Genomic DNA, 12,097 nt, shown 5'->3' with positions numbered 1-12,097 from the left:
TCGTCTGCTTCGAGTTCGTCTCATGGAAATTCACAGCCAACTCCGGTATTGGTTTCTATTTCTATTCCTGTGTCTTCATCCATTCCAGCACATAGTATGAGTTTATCACCATCTGGTTTACAACCTGCTATATCTCAGGATGTCTTTTTCCCTCACCAAGTTTCCAATAATGATCCGCTTTCTCGTGCTTCTTCTAGCAATGATTCTATTGGTGACTGAGTCCCTCTTGTTTCTATGCCAGCACCCGTGCTAAGGGATGATCAGGTACAAGTGCTTTTACCAACTAGCTCTCACTATGATGATGTTTCAGTTCCCTACTGGTTCTGTTAATACCCATACTATGACTACCAGGTCCAAGGATGGTATTGTTTGTAGAAAGCCTTTTTCGATTATCAATGTTATTATACCTCTATTCCTTCACTCCTGATGAAACTGAGCCCTGGCGCAACTTATAAGTTAGCTTCTCAATCTCCAGTATGGATAAAAGCTATGCAGGAAGAACTTGATGCATTACACATGCAGGGTACTTGGATTTTAGTTCCAAAACCATGCCATAAAAATGTTGTTGGCAGTAAGTGGGTTTACCGGATTAAAAGAAACTCAGATGGAACTGTTTCTAGGCATAAGGCTCGTCTAGTAGCTCAAGGATTTAGTCAGGAGCTGGATTGGATTTTAGTGAGACTTTTAGTCCTGTCGTTCGGCATACTACAGTTCGATTAATTTTGAGTATTGCTGCTATGAACAAATGGTCCTTAAGACAGTTAGATGTTAAAAATGCTTTTTTACACGGAGATCTTGAAGAAGAAGTTTTCATGAGGCAACCTCCTGGTTTTGAAGATTCTGCACATCCAGAGTTTGTGTGTCAATTAAAGAAATCTCTTTATGGTCTTAAGCAAGCTCCAAGGGCTTGGAATGCTAAATTCACTGGTTATTTACCAGCTATTGGTTTCAAATCTTCTCATTCTGATCCAAGTTTGTTTGTCAAGCATACTGGATCTGATATTGTCATTCTTCTTTTATATGTGGATGATATAATTCTTACAGGTTCCAAGGCATCTTGTATTCAAGAAGTGGTTGATGAACTGAGTGCAGTTTTTGAAATGAAAGACATGGGAAAGCTTACCTATTTCTTGGGTTTACAGATTGATTATAATGCAGAGAGTGATATATTTGTAAGTCAGAAGAAATATGCTAAAGACCTTCTACATAAAGCAAGCATGAGTTCCTGCAGACCCTGTTCAACTCCTAGTAAGCACACACTCCAAGTATTGCGATCGAGGGTACTCTTCTATCGATCCCTTGTTATATCGCAGTGTTGTTGGCGCTTTACATGTATTTAACATTTACCAGACCAGATTTATCCTATGCCGTTAATTCTGTTTGCCAATACATGACTGCTCCTACCGACCTTCATTGGTTACTTGTTAAAAGGATACTCAGATATCTTCAGGGCACTCTAGATCATGGATTGAAGTTCTCTACTGGTCCTTGGCAATTACATGCTTTTAGTGATGCAGATTGGGCAGGAGATGTGAATACCAGAAGATCTACTACGGGATTTGTGGTTTTCTTAGGTCCTAATCCAATTTCATGGCAATCCAAGAAACAAACCTCTGTGGCTAGGAGTTCAACAGAAGCTGAGTATAGATCCTTGGCACATACCTCAGCTGATATAGCTTGGATAAGACAGGTATTGCAAGATTTAAAAGTTAAATGCGCCACGACAACTTGTTTTGCACTGTGACAACTTATCAGCTATTGCACTTAGTTCTAACCCTGTTTATCATTCACGAATCAAGCATTTGGATATTGATTTTCATTTCGTCAGAGAGAGAGTTCAAAGAAGAGACTTGATTGTTCAATACATACCAACTGAAGAACAAGTGGCTGATGTATTTACCAAAGGTCTTCATAGTCCTATTTTTCTCAAACATTGTATTAATCTTAGATTGGGGAACCCAGCTGAGGTTTGAGGGGGAATGATATTGTACATGTCTAGTCGACATATTATCTGTATAGATCACGTGTATATCGTGTAGTCGATTAAGGTGTTAAGCAATTGTATAAAGCTGGATGTCTGATAATTGTTCATTAAGAAAATACAACCAGTAAAATTCTCTTAGAAATTCATGTGTTCTCTCTCTAGCTTTCTTCCTCCTTATCTTTCTCTACACATCTCACTTTCGTTATCAGAAGTACCGTGCTTTGAGCATACAAGCTACCAAGGTGAGGAACTCAATAGCGCCACCCTTGCTTGTATAACAGGGCATGGTGGAAACTACCCAACTCCCGAAAATCCATACCTCCATTAATTTTATTATAGTAAATTGAGCTTAAACCCATCAAATTCATTTTAAATCACCAACAACCCTTTCCTTTATTTTTCTATTTAAAATACCCAATTTTTTCAAATAATACCCATAACTATAATCCAACTAAGCAAGTTACCTAATATAATTTATAATCTGATTTATTATATTTTTAGGATTCCAAAACTACCCTTATTTACAAGATAACGTGTTATGTGGGGTTGTATTATTAACTCTTTGCTTCTTGAGTTTATTGTTTTGATTTCCTCCCACCGAATTAGCCTGCAATTCAATACTCTTTTGCATCAGTTTTGATTATGAATTTAATTTGCATAATGATCTCTTGCATAGGGATAGTCATTTGTTGGATCCTCTGTCATAAAATTTATTTTTCTGAGAAAAGCCCTGATTTTCCTTCACGCGACTTCTTGTTGCTTCCCGCCGTCAGTGTATGCGTGAGTTCACCTCAAGAATTTTTAGGTTCGTCATACTATTTTTTATGGTGTATTTTTTGTTCATAGTCCACTGCATTCCTGTTTAATGGGTTTTTTTTTTGTTTCTTAGTAGCCTTTGGGTATCGGTGCTCTATTATTTGATAGTTGATTGATTCAGTTCTTTCTGCCTCGTCTATTATTTCATTACTTGTTTTGATAATCTACTGCAGTCACTTCTTTCTTCTTCGTCTATTTCTGTGATTATTTGTTCATAACAAGTACGTAAATTACCCACAAGAAATTAACAGGTAGATTAATTACCCCTGCTGAAATTTACTGGGTAATGATGTGTTTTTAGTTGTATAAATATAATTGGTCATTTGCTCAAATTTGTTTTATAACTCGCATGGTCCTTTTTTTTTTTCCCAGCAAGAAGTTGGGTTTTAATTTACTCATGGGGAATGTATCTAAATATATTGATAGATAGATATGTATGACAAATTATTTCCATGAGTGCTGGATTGATATTCGGATAAAATCTGTTATGTTATTAGCCAACACAGAATCATGTGCACCAGTAGGTGTAAAACTTAACCATGAAAGAAACATCAATCGGTCCCAAATCTGATGATGTAACAAAACCAAAACCAGGTGAAACAAAATTACCAAATGACAAGCATATAAAATCATTCAAATTTTTTTTTTTTGGGAAATGTATTTGATTAAATTTATTGGGATTCATTTTGGTAAACATACCCAGCAAAACGTTGTCATCGTGTGTGATTTAGTCTCCACTTCTGGATTATTGCTTATCTCAATTTGTAAAATTTCTGTAAATGAATATGTAACAACCCGATCCTTAATTAATTCTTAATTATTATTTTATTCAAGAAAAGGACTAGAATACCCTTGGATTATGTTGTTAAGTTTAAAGTTGACTTTTGACTGGAAAGGAATTTGGGAATTTCGATTACGCTGTTGCGTAAGATTGTGACGAGATAGTCAGTGGCAGCGTAGTGGTGAATCGAGGTTGTGTTGAAGGAGATACGATCAAATTACGTTGAGGGGCAAAATGATAATTTGCCGGGTCAGATTTTTAAATCTGATCTCTCTCTCTCTCTCTCTCTCTCTCTCTCTCTCTCTTTTTCTCTCTCTCTCTCCTCCGAGCTCCTCTGCGCGCAAGCCCCCTTCCCATTACTGTACTCCCGAAGCAACCCACCCACACAGCCGCCACATCCGACCACCCCAACCCTCCGGTCCCGTTTGACTCGTCGTGAAGTCACGATCTCGACCCACCCGGTTTCCTGGCCGGAAAACCCAATTCCAGCCGATGGTTTCGACTGGGTTTCTCCCGAGTGTTCACGAAGATGGCGTGGCGGTTCCGACGAGAATTTCCGTCGGACTAGGTATGTTTTCGAACCCTCTCTGCATACTCTAGCTGCCTGTTGAGTAGGAATGGTTGATTTTGCTTGTAGGAGAACGATTTTGGAAACTAGGTTTTGGCCGGAATTCAGGTTGAGATTCCGCCCACTTCGACCAGTTTTTGGGGTAGGTACAATAACAAAGTGGTTCCAAATAGGGTGTTACACTTAGAGTAGGAGTCTTGGCCGTGATTTGGAGATTTTCTGGACGATTATCGCATTATAGGAACCACGCGTTGCCGGGCTTGTGTGGCAGCTCGTGGGCAGCAGGGTGAGAACCACATTCAGTCCTAGAATAATCCCTTGGTCCTCACGAGTGTGTGGGTATTCACGGATTCAATTTGGATAACGTTTGAACCATGAACGGATCTCGCCTAGGGTGTGATTTCCGGGTTCAATATGTTTGAGCCGTTGGATCGTAGTCATTTTCAGATATACTGATCTAGATAATTCCATGATCGTTTAGGATTCGACGGATCGTCAAGCGGAGTCTCGGTTACTCCAGAAATGCCAACCCTAAGGCTAGGTTTATAGTAATTGTCCGATCTTGCGATCGTGGGTAATCCGACCGTCCGATCAAGACCAAACGTTCGGGACTTATGTCGTAGGCATATGGGAACCTTTAGGGGACTCTTGCATCGTGCGGTGCGAGGTTGCGACTTCGGATAGAGCGATATCTCGAGGCATGCAAGGAGGGTATAGGCGGTATTAGTGAAATTGACAAATCGGAATTAGAAGAAAGAACTACGTGTGGGTTGATCCCTCGGTAAGAAGTGCGTAGGCAACCTAAGGTTCAAGTGCGACCACGAGGTTAGGTAGTAAAGGTAGTTGGTTAAGTTATTAGGAAATCTAACCTGTTGGAAATGTTCGAATTCGAAACTGCCGAATTTTGGTGAAGTCTAACTACTAAGCGGGTTTTAGTTAGAAGGGAGATTTGGTCATTTGTGCCGGCATTCAGAGTGTCGGACCACATACGGGGTTCATTTCGATTCAAAGTGGAATTTGGGTGGTCCTTCGAATCAATAACTGCAATGAGTAACCATTATGACCTTCTCTTTTAAGATTTAAAATCCATAATTGTGACTTACATTACCGTTATTGCGAAACATTAGTAGGTCTCGCGAATCATCCTTATACACACCAAGTATGATCCTTGCCACAATGAAACCCTGCTTTACAATTACATATTTGCTTTAATATACTCATATGTGACTTAAAATCCTGATATATTATGCATAATTTAAACAGAATACTCCGACTCACCCGGAATCAGTGCAAATAAGAAAATGATGTAGTCTATCTTGTTCTTCCTTTGATAGATAAATCCACACAGACATGCAAGAAGGGTTAATGGTTGCAGATATTTGTGCTTTCCCTCAAACATCGTTACGACCAACAACTGTTGTACCTAATTGTTGCTTCCCTTTGCTTTCATCACCATGCATGAATGATATAGATAATTTAGGTGCTTCTTTGTAAGGCTTATTCTTTTCAGTACTCACAATAACATGTCCATGCCCATTTACCTTTGCCTTCCTTGGTTCCCTTAATATCTTGATCTCATTGTACACATACCTAGGCAAGTGTTTCGGTTTCCTATGTTTCTGTTTGTCTTATAACCCATGTTTTCAAATCATGTGTGGATTCATTACTCTTTACCCTCTTCTCTTTTTGAATAAATTCAAGAAGTTGTTGGACGTCGTTTGACAACTCATCACACTGCTTGTGTGCATCTGCCACAATGACTTTTGCATTACATCACAGTTCATTGTACATCACAGCCTGCACCTGTGCTTCCTCGAGTTTCACCTTCAATTTTGAAATTTCATCCTTCATTAGCTTATTTTCACTACTTAGGTTTTCCAAGTCAATAAATCACTCCTTCACCAACCTATTATTCTAGTTCGTTCTCTAACGATGCGTTTGGATGAGGGAAATAAACTTGAGATTTTGACAAAAGTCAAAATTTCTAAATTGACATGGACCAATTCTTGTGTTTGGATAAAAAAACATAGAAATTTCGAAATTCCGCTTGGGATAAAACATGGAATTTGGAGATCATAAATTCCAACTTTAAATTCTATCTAAAAGTCATCATTTCTAAAGAGTGTTGCTATTTCCACCACATTTTATTTTCACCCACCTTATCATCAAAATTTTAATGAAAAATTTCCCTAATTGTAAAATGACTTCTGAAGACAATTTTAAAGCCCTCTCTCTCTCTCTCTCTCTCTCTCTCTCCCATGCACCCACACCCCATATTTTCTTTTATTATATATATATATATTTTTTCCAAAACCGACTCCCATCTCCAATCAATTTAGAAATTTGTACAACCATCTATGTCACTAGTTCAGTGTTGGTTTGGATGGTCTTCTGGACCTCCTTAATTGTAATGCTTTGTTGGGAATTTCTCTTAGGCGGTGCATAGCGCCTCCGTATGAAAATTCCTCTTTTGAATGCTCCATATTTGGCCCCAGTGGCATTGGAATGATATATATATATATATATCTATTCATTTTGGGTTTTGTCTAGTGAAGGAGGAGTGAGGGTTGCGGTGAGAAAATCAAATTGGTGGTGGGGATGGCTGCGGATGGGAGAAGGAGAGGTGGATATGGGTGTGATGGTCATGGTGTTAACTGTTGGGTTTTCACCAGAGAAGGAGGTTGAGGGGGTGGCGATGAGGGCAACTTGGGGTGAGGATGAGCTAATTGAAGAATTTTTTTTTATTGTAATGGCAAATATGAAAAACAATTAAAGGTTATTTTAGGAATAATGATGGGTGGAAAGATAAATTTGGGTTTTTTTTCAAATTTACATGGTAAGTGGGAAGATAAGGTGGGTGGGGAAATAGGACAAGGGAGTGAAATAGCAACACTCTTTCTAAAATCCTAAGAGAGATTGAGTTTAAAAAAAGATAACTACAAATAAAGGTTAAATTCCGTGTTTAAAATTCGTCACCCAAACAAGAAACTTTACAAATTCTAGAATATTAATTTCCGTTGTTTATGAAATTTTTTGTATTAAATTTCTTCATCCAAATGCACTGTAAAAGTAATAAACACTCCTTTAGCCTTCCTCGTATCAAACTCAAATTTTGTAGGCGTTATGGGGAATCATCATGACCACAATCGTTCACGACTCCATGAAAATCAGTGTCTTGTGTGTGGATGAGTTGGAACATGTTGGGAGGGTCCAATTCAGCAACAATTTTTTGAAATTCAAAAAAAATATGTAAATCATGACAGAGAACATATGGGAAATCAAAAGGCACAATTGACTCAATCATATCAACACATATCCGTCTACTACCTTTCCAGAGGCAACACTAGTGATCACAGATAACGACCTTAAATATGTAGTGTTAGTCTCAGTTCCGTGCTAAAGTGTCTCACTATGTGATTTATGCCTCATTTTTCTAGCATATGGTGTCTTACGTAAATCTTTGAACACCTTTTGCAAAATTAATAATATAAAAAGAAAAATTCATTAATCAAACATGTTTGCAAAAAACATCATTATTAAAATGAAAGCAATAGAAAAATACCTCATCATTACAATTATGATATTTGCACACACTGGTGTCACCACAGAAAATATATGAGTTGGGCATAGTTGTATGTAGGTGTTGTGTGTCCCACTTAACAAACTTGGGAGATACATCCACTTTATCCCTTAATGGCTCAATCAAATGCATTTTCTGTAAAATCAAAACTATGTTTATTCAATGATTGTAAATTGTGGGTTGATTTAAAGGAATAACAAAATTAGAAACAACCAAACCCATTAAATATACGTACTGGTAAAGCAACAACGCATTCGGACACAAATCTTTTTTTTGATCCTTCACGAGTTGCCTTTCCAAAAAGTTTGATGTCGCCTTGGCCCAATTATATTTTGGCATTGTGCGTACATCTTGGCAACGTGAAACTATGCTCCGAGAGACAGTGTTGCCACTATTGCATAACAATAATGTATTATGGGAACATAAGGTATTGCATGTAACTAACTTTCATTGCAGATTCAATATTTTGCCTACTAACTCATTCAGTGGTTTCAAAGTTCCTTTTAACAAAATATGCATTATCTTTTGAACTTCATTTATTAATATTTATCTCACAACCAACATTAGGTAAACCAAGCAGTTCCTCAACATCAAAAGCAGTGAATTTTTCATGCCTACCACTAAGTGTGAAGTCTCTAGTTGTAGCATTGAAACATTGATGATTCTGATTATATCTATATATGATTTCTTGCATGTGTTTTCGTTGACCAAACTTTCATCAAAAGCCCTAAAAAGACCCCAAAAGGGTGTCTTCCTCATAATCTCACAATGTTCTTTTTGAATACTCAATCTCAAACCATTAAAAACATTAAAAAAATGGCCCAAAACCATATATGTATTGCATTTTCCTAAACTCTCTTATGTTCAAATCCATCTTACCTAGAAACAAAACGTCACATGTCTAGTGTTATCATTTTTCATGTAACTACACTAAATACGAATACACTAGTATGTCAGCGAAAAACACCTTTATCGTACCATAGACTTAAATTTCGATATTATGCTTGATATCGACGATAATATCATTTTTTGGGTCGATATTTTTAACATTCCATTTATATTTCGTCAATTTATCGATAATATCCTCGAAAATATCGCCGAAATATCGGGACCGATATTTTCGTTCAAATTCAATATGAAATGGTCAATATATCGCGATATTATTGATAATATTGATAATATCGCGATATGAAACCGGAAAAGACAGAAAAATGTTGAAAAGCACCTTGCATACAGAGGATTGAACCCCTCCCTTTCTCATCAAAGCCAGCTTCTTCTCCAACTCAGTTGCGGCTGAGTTTGTGTATATACCATCAACTTGTAATATTTATAAGGTCTTTAAAAATTGTTTGCAAGCTAATATTATCTAAGATAAATTTCCATATTAAAAAAATTCTCTAAGAATAAATTTAAGCATATATTTAATGTTATTTATTATTTTATAATGGAGTAGTATTTTGTTGTTATTATATATTATGGAGTTTTATTATTATTCACTTTGAGTTTTAATATTGTTCATTATATGTGATACTAAGTTTGAATTTTAATAGGAATTCTTTCTATGTGGTACTAAGTTACTCATACATTTTATCTTTGTTTTTTTGGTTAAGCTCATATATTTTATCATATGTATCAAGTGTAATATATTGAAGTACATTATTATAACTAAAAAATTATGGTGTGTTTAATTTTCTTTCATTAATTACTACATATTTTCTAAAGTCACAGTGTTTGTCAGGTCGCTACATAATCAACTTAAATCACTCAAACCCACCATGCCATGCATTTCCTTCCAATTTTTTGTGATAAAATAATAGACAATTGACTAAGTAAACATCCTCTAAAGTTTCAATAAAAATTTCCAAGTTTTTCTCATAATTTCCGTGATTTTTATTCAATTTTTATCGATATCGATATTTTCTCGATATTTCCATCGATATATCCGTGTTTTTGGACTACCGATATTTTGAAACTCCCGATATTTTAGACCCGGTATGTGCATATAAAAAACATAGTTCATATCAAAATTTTCTACCACTCAACAACAACAGTAAACAGTTGAAAAATATACAACCACGGAAAATGAATGGTTTACTTAAACATTTTTACATAATCTCAAATTCCTATTTATTGGTGGGTTTGTGGTCTGCTCTTCCTAATTTAGTGTACAAAAAAATAAAAATAAAAATAAAAAAGCAAATAAAAAGAAGCAAACTTCTAAATATGCACAATAAGTAAATAAATTTCTTTCATATGCATAGCAATCAAATGACTATTCCTAATTTAGTGTACATTAAAAAAGAAAAAGAAGCAAACTTCTAGATATGCACAACAAGTAAATAAATTTCTTTCATATGCATAAGAATCAAATGACTATGCATGAAAAAAAGAAACAACCAGAGTAACTTCATTAGAGTAAGAACATTTAGAAAAGAATGACACCCAACAACACAGAATCAAAGCATGTAATTTTCCTACCCTAAGAAAATTCCAAAATTATAAGGAAAAAAAAAACGAACGAAGTATATACCCAATGGTTGTAGGTGAATTGCTGTTTTTTTAATATACCCAATAGGCCAGTTCTTTTAATATGCGCTGAGAGAGTACAAATAAGATATGCAGTTGCCCTGAAAATTTGACAATCCAAAAATCAGTTTCTCACTCTCAAATGGGAAATAAACATAGGTTAGAGGTTAATTTACGCAACCGCATAATCAACAAATTGTAAAATTGGGTCAATTTGATCCTCTTTATGACTTCTCTTCCATTAATTTAGCAAACATTTTCAATACCAAATACGTCACATTATTTTAATGTGAATAATTTACCTAGTAGATTTGACATAACTATAAACCAAGGATATACAAAAAAAAAAAGAAAAAAAAAAAAAGTGGCAGTAAATTATTGATGTACAAAAAACTTGGGTATTAGAAGAAATTTTCTCGAATCAGGTTTACAAATGATGCTGAAGGTAAGTACATAAAAAACGATAGATTGGGAGTAATTTTGTGTTTAGGTATGGAAATACAATTGGTATGAAGTACATGCAGAAAATTGGTATGGAAAAACAATTGGTATGGAAATACAGGCAGAAAATTTCTTACGGTCAGATCTTTTAATATGATGAGAGAGTGCACATATGATATGTAGCTGCCCTGAAAATTTGACAAAACGAAAACCTATTTCTCACTCTCAAATGGGAAATAAACATAGGTTAAAGGTTTACATTATTACAATGTCCAATTCATTTGTAATTTACCTAGTGAATTGGACATAACTATAAACCAGGACTATACTAAAAAAAATAGTTGTAAGTAAATTATTGGTGTGAAGTGTTTTACAATTGGTCTAAAGCATTTACATAAAAAAAAAACAAAAATATTAGGCGTAATTTTATGTTTAGGCATGAAAATACAATTGGTCTGAAGTATGTCTGCTAGCTTCAACTTTTGATTAGCCTTACTCCTAATTCGGTGCTAAGCTGCAAAATAAATTTCTTTCATATGCATGAAAAAAAGAAGCAAACAGAGTAACTCCATTAGGAGTAAGAACACTTAGAAAAAATGATACCCAACATCACATAATCGAAACACGTAATTTACCTACTCCGCAAGCATGCCCATCAAAATATGACCCCATAATGTACTCACCCATATAGAAATTACTTGGACCTTATCTACTTACATCTCATGTATTATCTACGTATGGAAAAACAACACTTGTGTGCTCATATTGGAATTTCATCGAACACGTGATGTGCACAAATAGTTGTAGGTAAATTATTGGTCTGAAGTATTTACATAAAAAAACCAAAAGACAAGGCGTAATTTTATGTTTAGGCATGAAAATACAATTGGTCTAAAGTATGTTTGCTAAAACAAAGAGAGTTCTTTGAGGAACATGCCTTCACATAAAGAAAATTTCATATGGTATAGTGGTTGTCAGTGAGTGAAAAGAACCTTAGAGAAATCAACAACCACCTATCCTACCTTTTCAAAATCTTGCTACCACCGATTATTAGGATCCAAAACTCCACATAAACCATTCATTTGTGCTCATGCCAAAGCATTTTTATATGAAAAAAGTGTTATGATCTCCATATTCTGCTTGAGTTCACGCAGAGCATTATCGTAATAAATTTCCTCTGCTCTAGCATCTTATCAATTTCACATTAGTTATTTTTCATATGTGAGAGCTTACATGAGAGGAGGAGCCAATGCAATTGTCTAAGCTTTGCATAACCTAGAAACTTTCTTTTTGTGTTGCCAAACTTAACCTATTGCCACTTAGTCAAATCCGAGCACATCTAGAAATATTGTGAATAGGGTTCTCACCCACTGCCCAGCACACATGAATTACCTCACCACA

Source organism: Prunus mume, linkage group LG4 (assembly GCF_029339155.1).
Source record: "Prunus mume cultivar Tortuosa linkage group LG4, ASM2933915v1, whole genome shotgun sequence".
NCBI classification, from domain to species: Eukaryota; Viridiplantae; Streptophyta; class Magnoliopsida; order Rosales; family Rosaceae; genus Prunus; species Prunus mume.
This window is presented reverse-complemented; position numbering follows the sequence as displayed.